This window comes from Macaca nemestrina, chromosome 12 (genome assembly GCF_043159975.1).
Source record: "Macaca nemestrina isolate mMacNem1 chromosome 12, mMacNem.hap1, whole genome shotgun sequence".
Taxonomy (NCBI): domain Eukaryota; kingdom Metazoa; phylum Chordata; class Mammalia; order Primates; family Cercopithecidae; genus Macaca; species Macaca nemestrina.
The window spans coordinates 26,393,056-26,419,146 of record NC_092136.1 but is presented as its reverse complement, the minus strand read 5'-3'; the positions used below and the strand labels follow the sequence as shown (position 1 = coordinate 26,419,146).

The window sequence follows — 26,091 nt, the reverse complement described above, 5'->3', positions numbered from 1 at the left end:
TCTCATTGCTGCTTCTAGGCTAGAGGATAGTAAACTTGCTCTAAAGAGCCAAAGAGTAAAGCTTAGGCTCTACAGCCGATATATGGTCCCTGTTGTGGCTGCTGTTGCTGCCTCATTCATCTCTTGTTGTTGTTGTTTGTTTGTTTTAAAACACACACACACACACAGGACTTACTTTAATTGGCCACACAGGTCAAAGTCTGAATTTTCCCTGTAAGCTATAGTTTACTCAGCCTTGTTCTAGACTATAATTTCTTTTTCTCCCCCAAGAGAAAATTTATTTATTATCATTTTCTTATGATATTAAGTTATCATCTATTGTTCTCCCAGTTACCGGCCCTCATTCACTTTAGCATCTCATTCTCCATCCCTATTCCAGTAATTATTTCTGCAATTACAAATCCATACATAAGATAAATGATCCATTCATCAGCCTTGTCTCTCAGTTGCGTGTATATTTGTTTTTTTGACATCGCCTTCCCCAGTAACTCAAAACTACACAACTTCCAAATCTCAGGCCCAGACATCTTACTCTCTTTTCACTGTCTTCAAAGTTTCCAACTCACCACTTCTAGTAATTCCACCCAACAATTATTACACCACAGAAACCTACTTTATATTGACTCTATGAAATTTTTCTATTTTTTCCTCTCCTCATATTCTCACTTTTATTTCAGTTTATTGTTATAATCATTGCCTTACACACATCCACAATCCTCCTACCAACTGTACTCTTCTTCGTTGTATTCTACAAGCAAATCACAGCTATACTAAGATTCAGCACATGGCTTTTTCTGTCGTTGCAATGAGAACCAGCTAGGAAAAATACACAACTGAGCTGATTTACTAGTAATTTAAAACTCTTGGGTTTCCAGCATCTCTCCTCAAATCGGCAATAACACTTCCTTCATCCTTACTCTCACCTTAGGATCTTACTTATCACATTATTGAAGCAATAAAGAAAAGAACACCCACATTTATCCCTTCACACATCTGCAACTCTGTACACTCTACCAACCATGCTGTTGTTGGATTGGAGTGTACTTACTCCCATTTCAGGGATGTACACTGGGTCCCATTCCCTCTCACTTACTGATGGACTTCACATCCACAATTTTCTTCTTTCATTTTTTATTGTTCGTGTGTGTGTGTGTGTGTGTGTGTGTGTCTGTGTGTGTGTTTTGAGACAGAGTCTCACTCTGTTATCCAAGCTGGAGTGCAGTGGTGCAATCTTGGCTCACTGCAACATCCACCTCCCGGATTCAAGTGATTCTCCTGCCTCAGCCTCCTGAGTAGCTGGGATTACAGGCACCCGCCACCATGCCTGGCTAAATTTTGTATTTTTTAGTAGAGATGGGGTTTCACCATATTGTCCAGGCTGGTCTCAAACTCCTGGCCTCAAATGATCTGCCTGACTCAGCCTCCCAAAGCACAGGGATTACAGGTGTGAGCCACCGCACCCAGCCCATAATTTTCTGCTTCTGTTTTGTCTCATCAACTTCTCTTGCTTTATTTGAATGTTACTATCTGGATAGAAACCTGCTGTATGATCTACAGTCTTAAAAAGACTGTAGATTCTATCTTTTTAACTACTATTCTACTTCTATGCAATCCCATGTAACAAAATTCAGAAGAAAGTTTCCTTAAGAAACTACCCTGTCTCCAGATCCTCTTTTCATTTCTGGGGACCCATTTCAATTTGGCTTTTATGGCAGCTTCCCCTGTTATTAAGTGTTTCTATTCATCCTGGAAAACTAAAAAAGTCAATTCCAAATTCACATTGTATTCAAATTCTCATCGGCATTTGACACAGTTGAGAAATTCCTCATAACTGTTTCCTCACTCAGATTCCAATGCACCTAACCATTCTTCATTTCTTCCTACATCTTTGGGTGTTTCTTCCTAGTCTAATTTATAAACCTCCTCCTCTTCTTAACTTCAAAAAAAGGTTTTCTAGGGTTCAGATGTAGCATGTTTTCTTTGTGATTTTTTTTTTAAGTCTCTGGTTCATTGATTTTCAAGCAAGCACTGTGTATACTGTGGAGCACAAGAAGACTTTTTGAGGAATATAAAAATATGGATAGTTTCAAGAAACCCATTTATCCAATCTTCATCCTTAATATGCACACTTTACTGAAAATAATCTGCCTGAGAATGTGCCCACAGTGAGACATACTTTGCAAATCCTTTCCCAGTTCTCCTTAAGCAATAGACCTTCCTCCTTGTTACAGAAAAAAAAAAAAACAAGCAAAAGATATGCACACACATACTACATATACATACACTCATATATACAACAGATGTACATGCAATGTTAATTTTCTTCGACAAAAATTTTAGTGACTTGGTAGAAGGAAATGGTCATTCATGTTTCAAATATTTATCTTTCCTTCTACCTTATTCTACACCTCATATCTCTGCTGACATTAAAATAACCCCCTCCACTAACACACACGGGAGAGAGAGAAAAAGAGAAATACATTTAAAACATTCAACAAAAATTACCTGTACCATGAAACAAATAGCATGTCAGTTTTATATATCTGACAATGGGTCCCATGATTATAAATAAAATAACATTTTAGTACTTTTCAACTGAACACTAGCAAAATCAAATATCAGAGCTGTGGCTAGTCATTTTCCTAATTGTTATGGTACCATTCAAATCAAAGGGAAGGACTGGTTTCTAAATAATTCTGTATTCATTATCTGAAATATATGTTTATATATTGCAAATAAAACATAATGTAGAATTGACTTTCTAAAGAAAAATAAATATTTCCAGAGAAAAACGAACTCTTGAGAAGAGTTTTTGAAGAAATAATATCTGAAATAGAAATCAGTTCTTGAAACAAACAAAAAACCTTAAAGTCTGATAATAGAAACACCAGGTATTAAAGGTTGGTTATCCATCCAAGCTCATATCAAATTTCTTACATCAGAATATATTACATGCAGTTGGTGATTATGTAAAAATCTCTACAGTGACCTCATTTATAAAATATTAACGATGCTAATTTTACTACTATTTAATTTTGCTACCAGGCACCTATTTAGAAATATTTGATTTCTGTTACATTTTGGTATTCATTAAAAACATTTTTAAAAATGTAGTTCCTCAAACAAAAGGTCCCTATACAAGATGAAAATTATAAGGTCTACTCTTTATTCTTTGAAAGTTACTAACATAAATGTGACATTCTAAATATTTATTAATTACTATTAAAACGTCATTACTAATATTCTCATTAAAATAATTATAAAATTGATATGTGGACCCATGAAATTAATTTGATACCTTTTGAAAATAAAATAACTTCAAAAATCATAGCTATCCATGCTCTATTTTATCTTTAATAATCTTTACCATTATTTTTTCCTGCATAGGCACATTTTCTTCAGTTTTCCCTTACTGCTGTATGTTTCATGCATTTCTAGACTCTTTTTTTACTCACTCAATAATAAACTGTTTTTTAATTTATTACTTAAAAATAATTTACTAAGGACATATTTTCAATTTAGCAAGAAATCTTAGAAATGTATTCACTTTAATAAACTATTTTTCATTCACGGTTACGTTCATCATCCACACATCATAGAGAATATCAGAAGGAACTTAATGTTTCTGATTAAAGGTCAATTCTCATAAAGCTTTTGTTCTTTCGTATGCTGTATTTTCTTATTTGTGACTTACATATTTACTGATTTTTTCAACTAAGATTTTATTCACTAACCAGAAATATGTACACATTTTCTCAATGTGTATGTATACACATCCATCCATATATCCATATCAATTTATATATATAAATTTTCTTTGTGTCAATACTGCATATCATTTAGATATGAGATTTATTACCCTTTCAATCAGGGAGAAGTTTTACCTTTCAAGAATGATTAAAAGAAAACTAATAAGTTTATTACTAGTAGTTGGTAATTGCAACCACTCATTATTTTTGCAAGTCTACAATCAAATTTTGATTAGGTTATCTATGTTTAGTGAAAAAAATAGCCCCATTATATTGCAAATAATTATTATCATCTTTTTCAGATCTTCAAAATGAAGTCATTAAATACAGAGAAAAATACGTGAAACACTTCTGGTATTTCTTTGAAAGCATCACTTTTTCCTATTATTCAGAAAGAAGATAGGAGACGCCATCATGGGAGTTGACATCCTCCACAACAAGGACCGAAAGGTTCCGCGGAAGGAGCCCAAGAGGCAGGATACCTACCTGAGGCTGTTGGTCAAGCTGTACAGGTTTCTCGCCAGACGAACTACACATTCAACCAGGTTGTGCTGAAGGGGTTGTTTATGAGTCGCACCAAGCGGCCACCTCTGTCCCTTTTCCTGATGATCCGGAAGATGAAGCTTCCTGGCCGGGAAAACACAACCACCGTGGTTGTGAGAACCATGTGCGGGTTCAGGAGTTGCCCAAACTGAAGGTGTGTGCGCCGCGCGTGACCAGCCGGGCCCGCTGCGGCCCTAGACTACCCCCGGGGCTGTGGCACCGCCCTGCTCGCCGTCCTCTCAAAGGCCGAAAAGTGAACCGGCCTTTAGGCAAGGCCCCGGAAACCCAGCCCCAAACTCTACGTCCGCTCCAAGGGCCGGAAGTTCGAGCGTGCCAGAGGGCGACCGGCCAGCCAAGGCTACAAAAACTAACCTGGGGCCGCGCGCTGTGGCTTACGCCTGTAATCCCAGCACTTTGGGAGGCCAAGGCGGGCGGATCACGGACGAGGTCAGGAGATTGAGACCATCCTGGCTAACACTGTGAAACCCCGTCTCTACTAAAAATACAAAAAATTAGCCGGGCATGGTGGCGGGCCCTTGTAGTCCCAGCTACTCGGGAGGCTGAGGCAGGAGAATGGCGTGAACCCGGGAGGCGGAGGTTGCCGTGAGCCATGATGGCGCCACTGCACTCCAGCCTGGGCGACAGAGCGAGACTCTGTCTCCAAACAAAAAATAATAATAATAATAACCCTGGATACTACCCTCTTATTAAAAAGATTTTGGATGCTGACAAAAAAAAAAAAAGGATACAGATTTGACCTAGTCGTATATTCCACAACCAGCAGCATGCAAAATACTATAGGAGTTAACAAAAAATCATTAAGACATAACCCCATCCTCTAAGAAATATAATGTTTGTATAAATAGGGTAAGAAATACGCTGTAATTATGTATAATTTAGATGTTGATCAATATTTAAGTAACACTTTATAATACTTTTTGATCATTAAATTTTCAATTTCTTGTAAATTTTCAACAGAGTGTCTGTTTCACGTTCCTTACTTGGTGGATGTAGAATGAGATCCAATGATTCTTCACCATCACACAGCCGGTTATCAACATTGCTAAGCCAAAAGGTAAGTCTCTTGATTCATAGGCAGAATGCTTTCATTTATACTGCTCTGAGATATAATTTAGCACCAAAAATCAATTGTAAATGCTATTGTTAATAATAATAAAAACTGATGAGTTAATGAAATTCTGTTCTCTAGCACAGTTATACATATGTTTTTTAATAAAACATATATAAAATATATATAGTAATAAAACAAAACCTTACCCGAAGAGAAAGATTATGGCCATCCTTATTAGAATTTTTAAATAACGAAAGTCTTTCTACAAAAATAGGATATTCTAAAGAATGGAGACTACATCATATTCTGCATTTTATCCTCAGCACATGACAGTAAGAGGTAAATATTTATTAAAGACCACTGCACTTTTCTGTAAGCCAGTTTCCTCAGAGTTCATATGCTTTCACCAATAAATATAATTAGTCTGACACTCTAAAAGAAAATGTGCCAACTTAGTTATGCAAAATATTTCTTCCATGAATTAGCAGAGTTAATGCTAAATATGTTTTGCTAATTTAGAAGGGTGGTTTTATCAGTAGGTGAAATGGATATGCTTGAGTCTTGTGATTTCATCTGCCTAATATTGATGTATGCTTGGAATTTCAACAACAAAGAATTACTCTTTGGATAAAAGATATCTACTTCTGCCCAAAGCAGCATAATAATCCATATCCGTCATGTAAACCTCAAAGTTAGATATAAAATCAACTTGATTTTGATAATTAACCAAATCTATATAAGAAAGTAACATACATTTTGGAGACCTTAATTCTGTTTGCTGCTTTTCTTGTACTAGCTGTTATCTTAAATTAGTAATTTCACATTTTTGAGAGTTTCCATATAAAACATAAAACAACATATAAATCATATATAAAGAATTTTATAAAGAGCAGATGAAAAATCATGATCTGTATAAAACATAGTTGATCAATGATGGTAAAGGGATGTAAAAAGCACAAATTGTGGCTATGTCAGATAAAGTATTTTTCCTTTAAGAAAAAGATTGAGGTCTATATTTGAGCAACTCATTGGTACACTTGGGGGTTGGAAAAAAAATGGCCTTGTGACATTAGACAATTTTGTTAACATCTCTGAGGTACACCGTAAAAAAAAAAAACTTGTGACATTTAATTGTCATAATGCATATAAGTAAACAAACAGAACAAAAATTGATACAGAGCTAGTAAATTGGTCTTCATTTTTGTTTTTAAATTTATTTTAGAACTACAAAGTGATAGTAATTTATAATTCAAGTAAAATTAGTACTCTGAGCTTGAAAATAATTTACCTCATTTTTCTGTCTCTCTACTGAATATGATGCACTGTATGTCATATCACTTATTGTGTTTGCATAGTATTGATCCAGTGAATTTTGATACTGACAAGTAATTATAAAACAAAATTTAAAAATAATTAGGTTTTCAGAAATCAATCCTATTATAATTTTTGAGAACATTACAAAGTTTTCTTAAATATGTCAGCACTGTTATTTAAGTAAAAAGATAAAATAATTTGTATTATTAGTATTTTACAGAAAACACAGAAACAGAATGTTGAAATGTACAATACATTCTTTTAAAAAGTCACATTTAGTTATTCAAATACAATTTGAGTTTATATGTGTGCTCCTATTTACTCAACAGCAATATGAAATATTATATAAATTTATTTTATCATATGTCAATTTATAAAGGAATTATGTAAAGAACAAATAATTTGGAGTCAGATAAAAAAGTTTTTAATTCTGCCGTATTTATTTCATGCTGTGTGCACCTTGGATAAGTTACTTACCTTTAAAAAAAAATCATTCTAACTTGTAGAGTTAGGGGTACCAAATCCTTAAAATCTAAATTTTAGTTATGAGATACAGGTAATTAAAGAAAATATTCTGCACAGCACCTATCACAGAAGGGGCAATGATCACAAATATGATGATGATTATAATATAATATTCTTTTATAAAATATTACAAACTATGTTTTCCAATGTAAAAAGTAATGAACAATATACTTTTAAATATTCCATATTTATATAGTCTTTAAACCTCAAAAATAACATTTGTGTTTCTTATTTTCTGGAAAAAAAAAAAACCTCCTGTATATTTCTATTAATCTGGAATACACCAGTTTGTATTTAACTGAATGGAACTTGCAAGCAAAATATATAGGAAAGATTTTAATTAGAAGTAAAATAATTATGGTAATGTTCTATTTACCCTTATTGAAGGATAAGACTTGAAAGGTGTATGAAGATATAGTTATTGATATAGAAAACGGATCAAAGATCTACTAAATTTTAAAACATAGAATATCCACTACTAATTACTTCTTACTAAATAATTAACTCTTTTTTATATAAGATAAAGTGAAGAGTTAAAAATATAGTGAGGCATTGGTCCGCTAGGAATAGAAGAGGGGTCACGAAGGTACAACATTTAGGATTAAATTTGTTCTGGGTATTTGCCAATCCACAGAAGTGACTGAAAGGTTGGATTGCACTTTAGACAGCCTATGTTGCTAAGAAAACAAAAGTAAATGCAGTAGACTTTGGCAACACTCCCTTCCTGCAACACAAATAATTCCAATCTAAGAGTAAAGCTGAATGTAATAAAATTGGCATCCCTACATAGTGGAGTCTATCATAAAATAATATGAATAGTCAAGACAATTCCAAACCATGCAATTGAATTAAGGTAATTAATTATTGCTAAAGTCTACAGATAATAGGCAGAAGTAAATTACAAGCAATTTCTCGAGTAAGAAATCCATTACAGATGACATAATCATCATCCTCAAATTTACCTCTGCAAGTACTTTTTCAGTGACAATATACTACAAACACAATCAAATGTAACCAGGAAAAGAAGGTGGCAAAATGATATGAGCAGGAATTTCAAAAATAAGAATAAAGAGACAGCTCAAAAAAAATTACAAATGTTGGAACTATCAGATAGAGACTGAAGATAACATTATTTATTTTGGCCAGGCTCTTTGGCTCACGCCTGTAATCCCAACATTTTGGGAGGCCAAGGCAGGTGGATCACCTGAGGTCAGGGATGAGACCTGCCTGATCAACATGGTGAAACCCCATCTCTACTAAAAATACAAAAATTAGCTGGGCGTGGTGGAGGGCGGCTGTAATCGCAGCTACTTGGGAAGTTGAGGAAGGAGAATCACTTGAACCCAGGAGGTGGAGGTTGCCGTGAGCTGAGATCACACCATTACACTCCAGCCTAGGCAACAAGAGCCAAACTACGTCTAAAAAAAAATAAAATAAAAAAATTTATTTCTACATTCAAGGAGATAAAAACTAAGATTCAACAATTGGATAGAGTACCAAATATAATAAAAAGAGACTTAGCACATTGAAAAATATATAGATTATTGCAGTGGATAACATAACAATCTAAAACAAAGACTCAATGAACATACTCAAAAGCATATTATGCAAAGCAAATGAGAAACAATACATTTGATGATTGGCCAAAACAAACAAAACAGAATGCAACAATTAGAGATAAAAGTTCAGAAATTTTTATATAGGAAAAAAGAAACAAATAGCATATTGGTGAATCTCTAACATATGATTAATTCGAGTCCCAGAAGTGACGAGTATATTGATGAGACAGAAGTAATACAAAAGGTAGCTTATGAAAATTTTCTAAAATGCATGAATATGACTAGCCCATTTTTTCAAGATTTTTTTTGCTACTAAGTAGAGTGGATACAAAAGACAGTCTACACATCAACCATCAAAATAAAACTAAAGAAAACTGGTCAAGTAAAAATAGAAAAGAGCTCTTACTTTCTTTTTTTTTTTTTTTTCTTTTTTTGAGATGAAGTCTAGCTCTGTCGCCCAGGCTGGAGTGCAGTGGTGCAATCTGCGCTCACTGCAAGCTCCGCCTCCCGGGTTCACGCCATTCTCCTGCCTCAGCCTCCCGAGTAGCTGGGACTACAGGCGCCTGCCACTACGCCTGGCTAATGTTTTATATTTTTAGTAGAGATGGGGTTTCACCATGTCAGCCAGGATGGTCTGGATCTCCTGACCTCATGATCCACCCGCCTCTGCCTCCCAAAGTGCTGGGATTACAGGCATGAGCCACCGCGCCCAACCCTCTTATTTTCAAGTTAGTAATAGTGACATTTACAAATGATTTCTCAACAGTGATGGAAGCCAAAATATAGTGACATGATATCGTCATTTGTGAAAAAGAAAATAACTGCCAATTCAGAATTCTATGCCAAAGTAAATTGTAATTGAAGATATGATGTTGAAATAAAGACATTTTTAGGAAAACAAAAACAAATAATTTACTATCAGTAGAAGTAAAATAAGAGGGCTTCTTAGGAATATTCTTGAAAATAAAGGAAAATTATGCCAAATGGATTTTGGAAGTGTGTAAAGAATAAAATATAATGAAAACGTAAATAGTGGGATGAATTTAAGTAAACACTGACTTTACAAAATACTACTAATAATGCAGAAAAAATATTATAAATTATTAGGTATATTTAGAATTATATACTCTAAATGCTTTATTTTCCTTGAACAATTTCAAAATATCAATATTAGGCTTTGATAATTTGAATATTTGTTTTCATTTTCAAAATAGCTATTAAGTTTAAGAAGTTGTTATACTCAAAACTTTTAGAATGAAATATCATCTACCTGAATAGCATTATCAATCAGCTTTACTTCATTGACATTTACAGAATACTCCATTCAACATTATTAGAATATACATGATTTTCAAAGCTCATATGGGATGTTAACCAAAACATTACATTTTGGACCATAAAACATATTGTAATAAATATAAGTTAATAAAAATCTTATACAATATGTTCTCAGACCACAATGGAAATAAGCTAGAAATCAATACTAGAAAGATAACTAGAAAATCCTAAAGTACGTAGAAATTAAACAACACACTTTTAAATGACACATGAATCAAATAAAATGTGTCAAAAACAAATTTCACAAATATTTTGAAGTAAATGAAAATGAAATACAACATATCAAGTTGATATAACAAAGTCTTTAGTAATATTTTCATAATATTAAGTCAATGTTATTAAAGTGAATAAATATCTGAAAACCGTGATCTAAGCCTGCATCTCAGAAAACTAGAGAAAGAGCAACTTTAGCCTAAAGCATGCAGAAGTAAAGAAGTGGTAAAAATAAAAGTGAAATCAATAAAACTGAAAAAGTGTAACAATAGAGATAATCAGTAAAATTAAGAGGTAGTTCTTTGTAAAGATCATCAATGATGACAAACTTCTAGCCAAGTTAACCAAGGACAAAAGAGAGAAGACAAAATTGCTAATAACATAAATTAAAAAGGGGTATAATTACTGATGCTATGGACTTTTAAAAAATAAAGGAATATTATGAACAACTCTTTTTTCACAAATTTGATAACTTAGACAAGAATGACCAATTCCTTGAAAGACACAAATTTCTAAAACTTACAGAAAGGTGAAGAGACTGCCTGAATAGGCCTATATCTATTAAAGAAATTGAGTCAAAAAGTAATAACCTTCCAAAAAAGAAAGCAACAAGCCCAGAAAATTTATTAGTGAATTCTACCAAACATTTAAGAAAGAAAAGATACAAATTTTCTACAATCTCTTCCAGGAAACAGAGATGGAGGAAACATTTCCTACATATCCTCAAGGATAGAATTATTCTAATACCACAACAGATAAAGACATTACAAGAAAGGAAAACAACAGACCTTCTCTCTCATGAGTGTAGATGCAAAATCCTCAATAAATGTTAGCATATCAAATCAAACAAAATATAAAAATAAAGTACAACCTAGTAGCATTTATCCAATTATAAACAGATAAGTCAATATTTGAAAATATGCTAAAATAATTACCTCTTTAGGAGAGGTAATATGAATATATGCTTCGTAAATGTGAACTGTGCACGGTGACTTTCTTCCAAAGAATAAAGTGTAGAAAAGGGGGGGGGGGAGTGTCACTTCAGAGTGTAGAAAGATAACAAGCAGTATCTCAGCAAGGTGATGAGGGTCATTATCAAGAGTCATATATTATGTAGGTGAAAATGGCACTTTACCTCTGGGATCTTCTTTCCTCCAATTCATAACCTCTGTCTAATCATGAGAAAAACATCAGGTGAATTTTTTAGAGAGGGGTATCCTACAAAATATCTGCCAGGGTCATCAGAAACAAGGAAATTCTGAGAAACTGTCACAGGCAAGAGGAACCTAAAGGGAGATGAAAGCTAAATGTAACATGGTATTCTGGATGAGGTCCTGGAACAACAATAAATTACATAAAGAATCTGAACTATGGACTTCAGCTAATAACAATGTATCAAATATAGGCCCATAACTTAATAAATAATTGTATGATAATACTGTGAGTTGTTGATAATAGGATTTTAAAATATTTATCTCATTCCATAGGTAGATTTTTTACTCTGTTAATTGCTTCCTCTGCTGTCCTGATTTTTAGCTTAATTTAGTTCCACTTGTTTATTTTTGGCTTTATTACCTGTGTACTTTTGGTATCATATTCATAAAATCATTGCCAACATCAGCTCATTAAGTTTTTTCTTATTTTTTTAGGAATGTCATAGTTTTGGGTCTTTCCTTTGTGTAAGTCTTACCTTTTTGTTTTAGTCTAATTTGAGTTGATTTTTCTGTATGATATAAGATATAGAATGGGATACATTTTTTTTTTTTTTGCAAACCACACATCTGATAAGTGGCTAATACCCAAAATATATAAAGAACTCTTATAACTCATCAGTAACAAAGCTAATACTCTGATTTTAAAAATGAGCTATCAACTTGGAAATACATTTCTCCAAAGAAGACATGAAAATGGATAACACATATGAGAAAATATTCAATGATATTAATCGTCAGAGAAATGTGAACCAAAACTACAATGAGATATCTTCTCAATCTGTGGGGATGGCTGTTAACAATTTCAAAAAATGCAGTATGTGTTGGGAAAGATGTGGAGAAATCGGAACCCTTGTACACTATTGGTGGGAATGCAAAATGCTGCAGCCACTATGGAAAACAGCATGGGTGTTCCTCAAAAATTAAAAATGGAGCTACCCTATGATCCAGCAACCCCACTTCTAGGTATTTATTCAAAAGAACTGAAATCAGGATCTCAAAGTGATGCATGCACGTATAAGACGAAAGAATTGCTGAAAATTAGTGTGTAGTTAGAAAACGAAATGTAATGTAAATTAAGTAGAAATAAGAATGTGAAAAACATAAATTAATATAATTAAAGAATTACAATTTTAGATGATCATAAAAATAAGTGAAAATTATTTTTGAAAGCTTGATATGATTTGTAAATATCTATTATGAATGATCAGATAAAATGAGAAAAGTTACAAATAACCAATTCAGAAATGAAAAGAGAATACTGCTACATATACTTGACACATTCAAATGTTAATTAGAATATAATATGAACAATATTATTTAAATAAGGTGAAAACATATGCATAATAGACAAATTATAGAAAAGTAAAACTTACCAAAACAGACACAAGAAATAATATAAGTATTAAAATAAGTCTAAATCCTTTCAAAATAAAAACATTCAGAAATCTAGAAATAATAGAAAACCAATAAATACAGGCAAAAAGTTCTCAAAGAATTCAAAATCACAGTGATAGAACATTTCACACCCATTAAAATAAATGAAACAGGCCGGGCGTGGTGGCTCACGCCTGTAATCCCAACACTTTGGGAGACCAAGGCGGGCAGATCACGAGGTCAGGCGATCAAGACAATCCTGGCTAACACGGTGAAACCCGGTCTCTACTTAAAATACAAAAAGTTAGTGAGGCGTGGTAGCTCATGCCTGTCGTCCCAGCTACTTGGGAGGTTGAGGCAGGAGAATGGCTTGAACCTGGGAGGCGGAGCTTGCAGTGAGCCCAGATCACACCACTGCACTCCAGCCTGGGTGACAGAGCGAGACTCCTGTCTCAAAAAAAAATAAATAAATAAAAATAAAAATAAAATAAATTATGATGCCAAATGTGGACTGTGATGTATAACACTCATCCATAACATTCATGGCTAATGGTCCTAATTATTTTGGAAAATAGTTTGTCATTGTCTGGTAAAACTGAAGATACACTTAAGTGATGCTGTTCCAACTCAATTGCAATATGTTAACCCAAAAGAAATGAATGTATTTTTATACCATCAAACATAAACAAATATAGTCTACACATACTATTTATAATAGTCACCAAAATAGAAACAACCCTAATGCCCATAAAAGATATAAGTAATGAATAAATCGTTGTATATTCATCCATTGCAATACTGCACAGGTATAAAATGAACAACTACAAATACAAACAACCCAACAGATGGAACATAAAAATTTGAAGTAAAGAAACCAGGCAGAAGGGAATTTATAGTGTTTGATTTCATACACGTTAAATTTAAAGGTAAGAAAGACAAAAAGAATGGTTTTGAGGATGAATAGTTAGGTTTTAGAGATGAATAGATGAAATGATACAGATTAATTAGTGTAAAACTTGGGGAAATGGAGAAATGAGAGGTGACTGAGTAGGAGCATGGAGGGAGGCTTCTGAGCCTTCAATGTTCCTTCTCTTTTTCTTCTGTGTAGTGACACAAGTATTTTCTTTATCATAATTTGTTAAGCTGTACATTTATATTTTATATAGTTTGCATTCATCGTAGTTTATAAAAAATAAAGATTAATAAAAAAATTACACGTTCTACAATTACACATCAATTATGTTTGTGTCTGTGGTATGTTTCAAGCTGTCACAGGCAGTAGGTTGAATAAATAAATAAATCAATAAATTAAAATACATCATGAGATAAATTTCAACCACAATGGTTTTATTTCTGATAGCTTTAATTATTATTATTATTATTATTATTTTGAAACGGAGTCTCACTCTGTCACCCAGGCTGGAGTCCAGTGGCACGATCTTGGCTAACTGCAACCTCCGCCTCCCGGTTTCAAGCGATTCTGCTGCCTCAGCCGCCCGAGTAGCTGGGATTACAGGCACGCGCCACCACTCCCAGCTAATTTTTGTATTTTTAATAGAGACGGGGTTTCGCCATGTTGGCCAGGCTGGTCTTGAACTCCTGACCTCAGATGATTGACCCACCTCGGCCTCCCAAAGTGCTGGGATTGTAGATGTAAGCCACGGCGCCTGGCCTTTCTGATAGCTTTTAAAGGGTGAATGAACAAATTGAATTAGAGTCATTGATAATGCACATCCTCTCTTATCAGACATGTTTCTTTTCACTACCCAGAGAATGCTGTTCATGCTCATCAACTCCTGCCTCCTCAACAAGGTTCCTTTCCTCTGTGCTCTGATTTCAATTAATGGCAAAACACCATGTTCCTAAGCCTCAGTTACTTAAACACAGGCATTGTTTACTTCTCAGAGCTTAGTGTCCTTGTAGTGATAAAATGTACAAAGTAGCATTTGGTTTTCCTTCATATTGTCTATGGAATATTACTGCCCTTCTTTATACTCCAATAGCCATTGCTCAAGTTCTCATCATTTCTTATTTTCTACAATGGCCTCAATTGCTGATTTTAAGCCCTCTGTACTGTATACATAAATATTTCACATGCTGATGTAAACTTATTTTATTAATACTAATAATATTTATTAAGGTTTTATATGCCAATCTCTAAGCTAAATACTTTTATTCTTCATCTTATTGAATATTCATTTAGTCCTTGTATCATCCCAATGATGTTATTTTCTGTATTTTCAATGAAGAAAATACATAAATAAATATTAAGTAAATTGTCAAATTACACAGCTGGTAAGTAAAGGGTTGGGACTGAAACCCAAATCTCATGCTCTAAATAGTGCATTTTCTCCTTGCTTACAAAGTAAGGTATAATCAAATAAAAAGTTCTCATGCAAGCAGCGTTGTCAGGCATTCACAATTCTCTGCAATCTGCCTCCAGTCTATAATTTCAGCCTTATCTCCAACTGTCTCCATTCACATAGACTCATTATTTACAATCCAAGTCACATCTTTCTGTGTGCTTTTGCAACAACTATTCTTTTGACCTATGCATCTCATCTCAAGTCTCCAATTAAAACATCACCTCTCTGTCAAGGCCCTACATACATATATCCCCCTCCATGAAGCTTTCGCTAACCCATCAGTAAGAATTATCCCTCCTTGTACTGTCCTTCCATAGAACTCTACTAAGGCCTCTATGAATATTCTATTTAAATTTGTTTTATAATTTATGCACATATCATCACCTATACTGTCAAAACGTGGTCTAAATGTCAAAAGCCATCGTAATCTATCCCTGCATGCTCCTCCTACCTCCTCCTACACTGTACACCCATTCATTCTAACAAATAACAACCATTGGTTTCTTGATAATCCTCCCAGGCAGGTGTTTTACCTCTGGTCCTTACTTTGCTTTAAATGTACTCCACCAACCATCATCCTCTGTTGCTATCTTCTCTACTCCTATGTGGATTTCTAGTTCTATTTCAATCAGGAATCCAGCTATTTGTCAGGGTAGCCTTCTTTTTCATCCCAAACCCCAGCACTTCCGCCTCTCCCCACCTTCACTTGCTGTATACTTGCTCAATACTTTGCATTATTCCTTCATTTATTTTTATCACAACTTGTATTTATTACACTAATTTGTGAAATTGTTTCTGTCTTTCTTCGTCTCTAAACTGTAGCTGCATAAGAGTAAAGACCACATTTTTTCCCTTTGTTTCTAATGGAATCTTCAGTGCCTAGCCCATGTCAGGAACATAATAATCAATGCATTTAATTATTTATTTATTTAATTTTGAATGGGCAGTTTCTTGTGGTTTATAGACAATGTCATATTCAGTACTCCACTCAAATGTCGGGATTTTCAAATTGACTTTCATAATGAGAGGATCACCCTGTGAAATTTCAGCTCAGGAATAAGCAGAACAGAACCATTTCATCGTAGGTTTAAAACTCATTCAATCTCAGTTCCTTTCTAAGTAATGGAAAATAGTAGGCCTATCTAAATGGAATAGGGCTATCTATCTAAATGTTGTTATATAGAGGACAATCTCCATGCATCATGTTTTATTTATCATGTTTCAGATATAGTCTTTGTAGCAAGAAAACATAAAGTGTATGCATCATTTTCTTTCTCATTTTATCCTTTTTTCTCCATAATTTTTTTTTTTTTTTTTTTTTTTTTGAGACAGAGTCTTGCTCTGTCACCCAGGCTGGAATGCAGTGGTGTGATCTCGGCTCACTGCAAGCTCCGCCTCCCGGGTTCACACCATTCACCTGCCTCAGCTTCCTGAGTAATTGGGACTATAGGCATGTGCCACCACGCCTGGCTAATTTTTTGTATTTTTAGTAGAGATGGGTTTTCACCATGTTAGCCAGGCTAGTCTCAATCTCCTGACCCCGTGATCCACCTGCCTCGGCCTCTCAAAGTGCTGGGATTACAGGTGTGAGCCACCGTGCCCGGCCTCTCCATAAATTTTTTATCTTCATTTCGTATATTTGTGAATATCTGCACGTTTCTTTCCTGTCAGTTACTTAGCTCAATAATCTTTATTGCATGGTCATAATTTTAATATTTACCATGCCTAACTTGCAGGCCCTGCACATAATAACAGTTATAGAATTTGTACCCCTGACACACTTATATCAATACCTTTTCTCCATCCTGGTTTTTCCATCGGTCTCTATCACCTGTCTTTTTCTTTTTTGCTCTTCAATCTTGTCTGCCAGCTGGTGTTTACCTAATGATTTTCAGTCTTTTCTGCCTTTTCAAATAATATATATGTCTCTTTGCTAGTAAATTGTCCAGCTGTGGATTTCTAAATAGCTGTAGCCTAGTCATGGGAATTTTAACTTGAGGCTCCAGAGTAAAACTTGGCAGTAGAACCATATACCCTTAGAAACTGCTTAAGATACACTGGGGATCCTTGGACAGGGTTCTCTCTCACAATTCCAACTTCAGTGTGTGTGTGTGTGTGATCTTTTTTATTATATATTTATATTTTTTTTTATTATATATTTATCTGATAGCTCCCTTCTCAAATTAGATAAACTCTATGTAACTAGAGCCTGTGCCCTTTTGCCCATTTTCTCTCTTTTTGATTCTTAAGGAACTATGAGTTTCCTGCACTGATATAAAGTGATCCAAACAACACTACATTAATTTCAGAATTGAATTTTACATTTTCAAAAAATATGATTAGCCATTATAATGACTCCAGATCGTTCTAAGATTAAAAGTTACTAGAGCCTAAAGAATATGATGAGAAAATAAATGCATTCTTACCTCCTAGAAAAGCACCAACAATTAAAGCTTATGACCAGATCCTGAGTTTGGAACGTAATCACAATTCCAGGAAAATGAAAGAAAATATGATGCAAATGTAAACTAACAAAAATTACATGTGGCTTCTAACACAATCAATCCCATAGTCAAGGAGTGTCAAAGACAGGAAGTTTGCCTTTTATGTAGATATTAAGCTAACATACGGATTTGTGAGAAGTCATAATTACAATGTGGATGTAAAGAAAGATGGTTACTGTGCCTTTAAAATTGAGAAATAGTTGATTTGCACTGAACAAGCAGGAATTACTAAGGGCTTTGAAAAAATAGGCAAATCTGGTAAAGTTTGTGTGTGTGTGTGTATCTTTTTTTCTCTCAAGTTCTTCTGTTTATATTGGATATAATCCTATCAAGATTTCTCTAGTTTTAACATCTAAGAAGCATATTTTCAAAAGCCGTTTACCACAAACTAGAAGCTAAACAGCATACTCAAAGAAATTTTCATACCAATGTGGCCGATTTCACTTTAGATAAAAGGTAATGTTAACTTTAAGCATAACGGCCCGTCAAATGTTGTTTTTATAATTTATTGAAATAGTTTAATATTCTAGACACAGATTTCTCTTTTCAGTCTTTTTAATTACTATATTTTCAGTTGAAATGAAATCAGCTGTGGCAATTAGCTTTATTTTATTTCTGGGTGTTGATATGATTATATCATATCCTACTTACTATTTCCTGGAATAAGTTTCTTCCTAGCAATCAATATGTGACTTGTTACAATCATATTCTGTTATTATTATTAAGTTGCCTTAGAGCATAATATTGTTTCTGAAAATCATATTTGCTTTTTCCAATTTTCTCTGAGAAAATAATTGCAAATATATAATTTTATAAATAATCTTGCAAATAAGATCTTTCACCTAAAATTTAGTTAGAGCTTTTTAAATAATTTTGTTGTAGTTGTTTTTTTGTTTTGTTTTGTTTTTTAAGTCTAGCTTTTTCAAAAACAATAACTCATACTGGTATAACTTCTGTGTGTAACTTCTGGGTCTACCAAAAATACAAACAATTGTAATCTAATTTGCATTGTTGCAGATAAAATATTTACTCTTAAGATTTTTGTCTTCACTGGGGCAAAGGGGCAAGTCTAGAAATAGTCAGAGCCTATCTCGCTCTGTCTCCCAGGCTGGAGTGCAGTGGGGCGATCTTGGCTTACTGCAAGCTCTGCTTCATGGGTTCATGCCATTCTCCTGCCTCAGCCTCCCGAGTAGCTGGAACTACAGGCACCCACCACCACACCGGGCTAATTTTTTGCATTTTTAGTAGAGATAGGGTTTCCCCATGTTAGCCAGGATGGTCTCGATCTCCTGACCTCATGATCCACCTGCCTTGGCCTCCAAAAGTGTTGGGATTACAGGCATGAGCCACTGTACCCCGCCAATAAGACCGATTTCTATAAAAATGGACTATCAACGAATAGCCAGCTGGCAGAAATTCTGGTTGCTCTGTGAGACACTGTCAAAGAGAAGAAGAAAGGGAATATTATACTGGTAAGAGATAGACAAGCGTTTAGGAGGGTTACTAGACATTTCTGATGTTGGAGATCTCTGACCAAGCATAGGTACTCAATGACTGAGTAATTTTGTGGATTAACTAATGTATCATAATGATGAAAGGGGGGATCTTAGTGTAGGAAGAAACTGGGCCAAACAGGGCTCCAGGAATAAGCAAAGATAAGACAAAACCAATTGATTTCATAAATTAATTAATAAGTTAAGTTGGCTATGCAGCTATTATGAGACAGAATGTGGATGTCAATCTATATATTGTAACTGTAAATCCCAGGTCAGAATCATTTGTATCAGCTGTCCCTACTTAACAGTAATAATAATAACATCAATAGTTAATGAAAACAAATATTTTAATAGACATTTTATATATTATGTATGTAATTTCTATAGTGGCTTGATAAAATACGTAACATTAACTACATTTGAAAGATAGGAAATTTAGGGTTAGAGAAGTTAAAAATTAAATCCATGGCTATTACATTTCAGAGCCCAAGACTATTAATCACTGACACAAATATTCAATTAATAAGTATCTGGATTGAAACTTGAGTGTGAAAAATTGATTTGATTTTTATATTGATTTGATATTTATAACACTTGATGTGTTACAAAAATACAATTGTAATAGTGTCTTTTATCTTACTCTTCCCATGGCTTGATAAGTACTTTACCTGGCTTTTTAAAGACTAGCATCAAAGTCATCACTTCAGCCCCTGACATATAAAGAACCCAAGTAATCCACCCTCCCTGAGTTTTGTTAAGTATATTTCATTTGTAACACTTTTTGTCTAACTAAAATATCTTATTTATGAATTGTTTACTCATTATTTGTCTTCCTGAACTAAACGTAAGCTCCAAAATAATGACATCTGTTAGTTCACTGTTTATGTCTTTATTACCAATCAGCAGCAAATGAGAGTCATTCAATAAATATTTGTGAAATCAGTAAAAAGAAAGGACATGTAGATGTTTGTTTTCTCCCCAAATTCATATGTGAAAACTCTAGCCCCAAAAAGGGTGGTATTAGGGAGTGTAGCATTTGAAAGGTCATTAGATTTAGGTGAGGTCTTGAGAGTGGAACCCTCATGAGAAAGAGTTCTCGTCTCTTTCTCTCCACTTTGTGAGGATCCAGCAAAAAGATGTCTATCTTCAAGCCAAAAAGAATGCCCTAACCAGACAACAGATCTACCTGCACCTTGATTTTGGACTTCCCAGCTTCCAGAACTGTAAGAAATAAAGGTTTTATGTTTAATCAGGAAAGAAAGGAAAAGGAAAGAAGAAAGGGAGAGAGAGAAAGAGAATGAAAGAATGAAAGAAAGGAGGGAGGGAGAGAAGGAAGAAAGGGGAGAAGGGAAGAAGGGAGGGAGGGGAGAGAGAGAGAAAGAGAGAGAGGGAGGGAGGGAGGGAGGTGTAGGAAGGCAAAACCAACAAACATAGATTTTTACTCAGTACTATAACGCTAATTTTTAAAACTGATAGCTTTCAATGTATGCAACTATAGAAAATGCAGGAAATCTTATACTTTGCTGGAAATGTAGATTGCTGGAACTGTTATTGTAAAAATAATGAGAAAGTACAAATTAGAAATGTCTGTATATGTATAACCTTTGACCTAATCATCATTCTTTCTAAGAAACTTTCTACAATAATTAAGATAAAAGAGTATAAATATATATATAAGCTATGTATCATAAAAATTATATTTGTAATTTATAAAATCTTAAAATTTAAAAGAAATGTAAATAAAGTAAATAATAATCAAATGTATCACAGTTGAATAAATTATATGAACTATTATGTAGCTATAAAAAAGAGCATCAAAATATTCTATTTCTAGTATCCCATTTATTCTTAGTAATGTACAGTATAAATTAAAAATTATAAACTTTCGTGAATAAAAAGACTGAAAAACATAAAGGTACTTTTCAACTTATAATGTTTTAATGTAATCTTAATTTCAAAAATCATATTTTTGGGACAATCATTATAGGAGAAACATGAAAAATTAATTATGAAATTCATTAATACTAACAATATAAATGTGATATAATAACCAGAAGAAAAAAATTAAAAGGAAGAAATGTTATTTATTTTGACTGCAAATAGGGATACAGGATTAATATTACATATTAAAAACTAGAATAACTTAAAAGAAGTGATACTGCCGTAAAGTGAATATGAAGATCATGAGAACTAAATGAATAGACTTTAGACAAATAGCATTACATAAAATAATTTAATTTGGTATACAATAAATATTTCCTATATATTTTAAAGACAGTTCTTTAATACATGATTATTGAAGAAATCTGCTTTATCAAAAATTCTCATTTGATAAAATGATGAAACATAAAAATAGCACTATTAAAATATAAAAATATTTGAGCAATTATGTCTCTGGAGGAAGCATGGTAAAATTTAAAAGCAATGAAATAAATTATGAAAAAAGTTTGAAGACATGTGTATGTCAAAAAAGCAATAATCATTATTTTAAAAGATTTAAAAGGTAGAATAAAAGACATTTTAACAATAATGCAATATATACTAAAATAAAACAACCATGTACAGTTTTATGCTTACAAATTAGCAAAGAAAAAAGCAAAATATTTAATGTCAATATGCTAACTCCTGACTCATTGTGGAAAGGAAAATTATTATAACTAATTGGCAAAACAATTGGGCTACATACAACTTAGAGATTTGACCTATTGACTGTGTTACATAAACAATAAATTAAGAAAATAGTGTATCTCTAAAAATAAATCACCCAATTTGTGTTTTAAAGACTAATTTATAATAAAAAAGAAAACGCCATAAGTAAATTATCGTATAGGAATATACTTAAACATAATTGACCCACACACCATAATTTCTAAGGAATAAATGTGTTTACAGTTGTCCCCCTTTATCTGAAGTTTCCCTTTTCTCTTTTTCAGTTACTCATGGTCAACCACAGCCTGAAAATATTAACGAAAAAATCCCATATATAAAAAATTCATGTGTACAATTGTGCGTTCTTCTGAGAATTGTTATAATTGTTTTATTGTTATTATTCAATTTTTATTGTGCTTAACTTATGAATTAAACTTCATCATTGGTATGTTTGTATTTTTTTGTAATGAAAAAACTTAAATTTACTCTTGATAATTTGAAGAGTGTCTTATTATTTGAAAGATATTCAATTCTAAGTGTACATAATGAAGAAATACACTTTTTACAAATTCAGCCATAGTGGTCATCATTCCTCTTTATAGTACCTCTATTCCTTCTTCAGTCAGTGGCAGAATGACATTTTATAATTAAAACATTATAATCTGTGCTTCTCCTCTTCTTTTAAATTTAAGTTTTAAATTGGCATACAATAATAACTGTATGTACCTATTAACAGGATATATAGTGACATTTTGACACATATAATCTATAGTATTCAGATTGGGGTAATCGGTAATCAGCATATCCATCATCCTAAACATTTATTTTTTTTTCTGTTGGGAAAATTCACAATGCTCCTTCTAGCCATTTGAAACTACATAATGTCTTATTGTTAATTATAGTCATCCTACACTGGTATTGACACTAGAATTTATTTCTCCTATCTAGCTGTCATTTCTTCCCCCTACTCTTGTCAGCCTCTAGTATCCTCTGTTCTACCAAAAGAACATAGTATATATAGGGTTTGGCACTATCAGCAGTTTCAGGCATCCACTGGGGTTCTCAGAGCGTGTCCCCCATGGCTAAGAGAGGACTACTGTATAATGTTTTTAAAAATAAAATGGGACTTAGAATTTTAAATAGAGTGTGATGAAATGAAGCTCCAGGATTGTAGGAAAATGTTAACATGGTTATCTAGGAAACGTGGAATTATTATACAGGTTTTTTTTCCTTTTTTTATCCTTTTCTGTGTTTTCCAGAAGAATTGGGAGTATGACTAATAGAGAAAAAAATTCTATTAATTTTTCTAAATGTTACCTAAAAATTCTCTTAATTCTTAGGTAACATTTCCAGTCAGCGTTATTATGTTTTACCCTCAGGAGCACCTTTTTATTTGTGAGCACGTATGCCATTCTATATGGAGAGGTTTGTGTCATAAATGTATTACAGGAAGTTCACTAATAATATCTTGTACCGTAAAAACCTGATCTTCAAAGTTGATGGTTTTGGCAAATAATTATAGCTTATGTCATTAGGATTGGGCAGATACAATATGCTACTCCTTCTGTTAGAATTTTTTGCGTGATTATTTATCTTTTTCACTACAAGCAAGGTTGAGAAACATTGGCATCTATTTTCTGAATACCTGCCAGTAGAAACTAGTATTTCATATTTGGTTCTGACTAATGTTCTTGTCACTTGGATTCATATATTTTTCTTTTAAAACAGGTGAGTATTCTGGAACTCTTTTAGGAAACTAAGTATAATAACATGAATTAATACACGTAATTGTGATTGTGTTCTTCAGGGCAAACGTGTCTTTGTTCCCTCTTTTTTTTTTTTTTTTTGTATTTTTTTTTGTCTCTGTTCCATGCTTCAGTTATACTTTAGAATATTATAATTGTAAAGAAGAAATAAAAAACAGGAGTGCACTATACCCAATGACAATAATATGATTCTCTGCTCTCTGGGTTATCTAACTGTATATATGAAGTCACCACTCGAAAACATCTACCACATCTTGGGACCTCAAAAAATTTTCTACAAAATATGTTATGAAAAACAAAAAGTGAGAAAGACTGTTTCCCAGAGTTTAAGAATATAGTGATTGATGGAAAATGGTTTTTAAGAGTTCAGAAATTAAGGCAGTGAAAGACTAGAAGTAATCAATGGAGTGTTTTAAGGATGATGTATGTTAAAGGTTATTTAGAAAAAGAGAGGTGGATGCTAGGATGACCAATAGTCATGAGATAAAGCAGTTTTTATCTACTTTAAATTAGAAGTTAAGTGTTTCCCCCCCCCCCCAGGTACTTTAAAGATATAATCGATTCAACCTTGGAAAACAAATTTTTAAGTTATGCAAAGTATTTTTATTTTATTTCTAATACTAAAGGTTTTACATTCACAAATAAAATTTTAGATATAAACACTTCTCAGAATATGATGAAATGTGAATTTTTAAGTTGACTACTTACCTCTTCCCTACCCCAAAAAAAAAAAACTAAATCATGCTCTGGCTTGCTCACTTTCATATCTGTAGAAATACCTTTCCTGATATAAGGGGTGTCACAAGTAATAATTTTACAGACCGGGGAAGAGATGTAAAATGGAATTGAATTGAAATAACAATTTGACGTAATCACAATAGCTGCTATTTGAGGAAGGAAGAGAAAAACCTTAACTATGTATAGAAAAAGTACCTTTCAAAAAATATACCACAGTCTTCATGTATTAAAAACAAAAACAACAACAAAATAAACAAACAAACCGAAAAAAACAACTCTTTAGAATAGGGCCCAGGGGAATTTATACAGATATTTCCAGCGCGTAAGACTATATCAAAGCCTGGAAGAAATTAGCACTAGATTTGTCTTCTAAATAAACTCCCAGTTCTAGAACTTAACCATTTTAACCTCCAGAAGCCACGGAGAAATTTGAATGACAATATAAATAATGACATAAGAAGCAAGGCTGCTGTGCTATATTGCTATTAGATTTTATTTAACTGGGGGATATAAAACCTAACTAAAAAATACTTTATTAGAAACTTTATTGATATTTACACTGGCTACCTGAAGAAAGAGATTGAAATTTTGTAAGGTAATAATTCAAAATATTTAATCTCATGTTTCTTAGGAAGACAGTAATAGCTGCATAAAAAGTGAGAAAAATTTTGAACAAACTATTTACTTTTCACTATTTACTTCTGTTTCTTAGAATTTTCTCTATTCCCTAGTCGAATATTGTACAATGAACCCCATAGAAAGCTAAGTTAATGAAATTTATGCTGGTATATTGTATCATATAGCAGTGTTGAGAATTACTATAGCAGTATGGCTTTCAGTTTAAGGGCAAGAGGAGATTTACTGTAAAAGAAACCTAAAGAAAATCAATGTTTACACATTGCAGAAAATGCTTTTGCAGATTGCTTAGAAAAAATTCTTCACTAGTGCAGTCTAATTTATTTAATGATAATTTTTATTACAAATGAGGTCATTTATTATTCTGCTGAACATATTTGCATGAAATATTAAGATTAAATGGTCATGTCAGATGAAGAGGTAAGTCAGGACGAGAGGGCTTAATGTGAAAAATAAAAACAAAAAAAAAATGTGTTTATGGAATGCATGAAAGCCTTTACTCCTGAGTCCTTACATCTGGAAGTTTATCCTTCAAAGCCAAAGAAAGACAAAAGGGCAAAGAACTACCACATACTAGTGTGATCCTTCCTTGTGCATTTTAATCTTTTCAAGCAGGCTTCAAAAATTTAAGGGTTTCGAAGCATGGTAAGGACTTAAAACTTCAAGAACTGTTACATAAACAAGTGGTAAAGGCATAGACTCAGAGAAATTCAGAAAGCAGCATCAAAAATACTGTTATTATCTACAAAATAAAATACAGTGCTTCTTTTTGAAGGATTTTGCTGAATGAGAGAGTCCAGATTTTTGGAGGAAGCCAGATATGTAATTAGGTAATTGGTCACAGAAATGTAAAAATAATAATAATAATAAAAGTCCTAACAATAGCAAAAGAAATTGTATTATAGTCAAAGAAATACAAAATACAAGGAATTCAGCCATCAAAAGCCACACACACAGACGCAGACACACACATACACAGACACATACATACACAGACACACACATACACAGACACACACATACACAGACACACAC

At 33.1% G+C, this 26,091-nt stretch overlaps 1 long non-coding RNA gene and 1 pseudogene across 4 annotated transcripts in view; one reads left to right on the top strand and one right to left on the bottom strand.

The window, feature by feature from the left end:
- Positions 1-4,391, bottom strand: part of LOC105471585 (uncharacterized) — a 344,478-nt gene extending 340,087 nt beyond the window's left edge. For all 4 annotated transcript variants that reach the window (XR_011610660.1, XR_011610661.1, XR_011610663.1 and 1 more), the window contains exon 1: positions 4,236-4,391. This is a non-coding gene — a long non-coding RNA (uncharacterized lncRNA). The remainder of the gene's footprint in view (positions 1-4,235) is intronic.
- LOC105471586 (large ribosomal subunit protein eL18 pseudogene) overlaps positions 4,164-26,091 on the top strand; it is an 84,342-nt pseudogene continuing 62,414 nt past the window's right edge.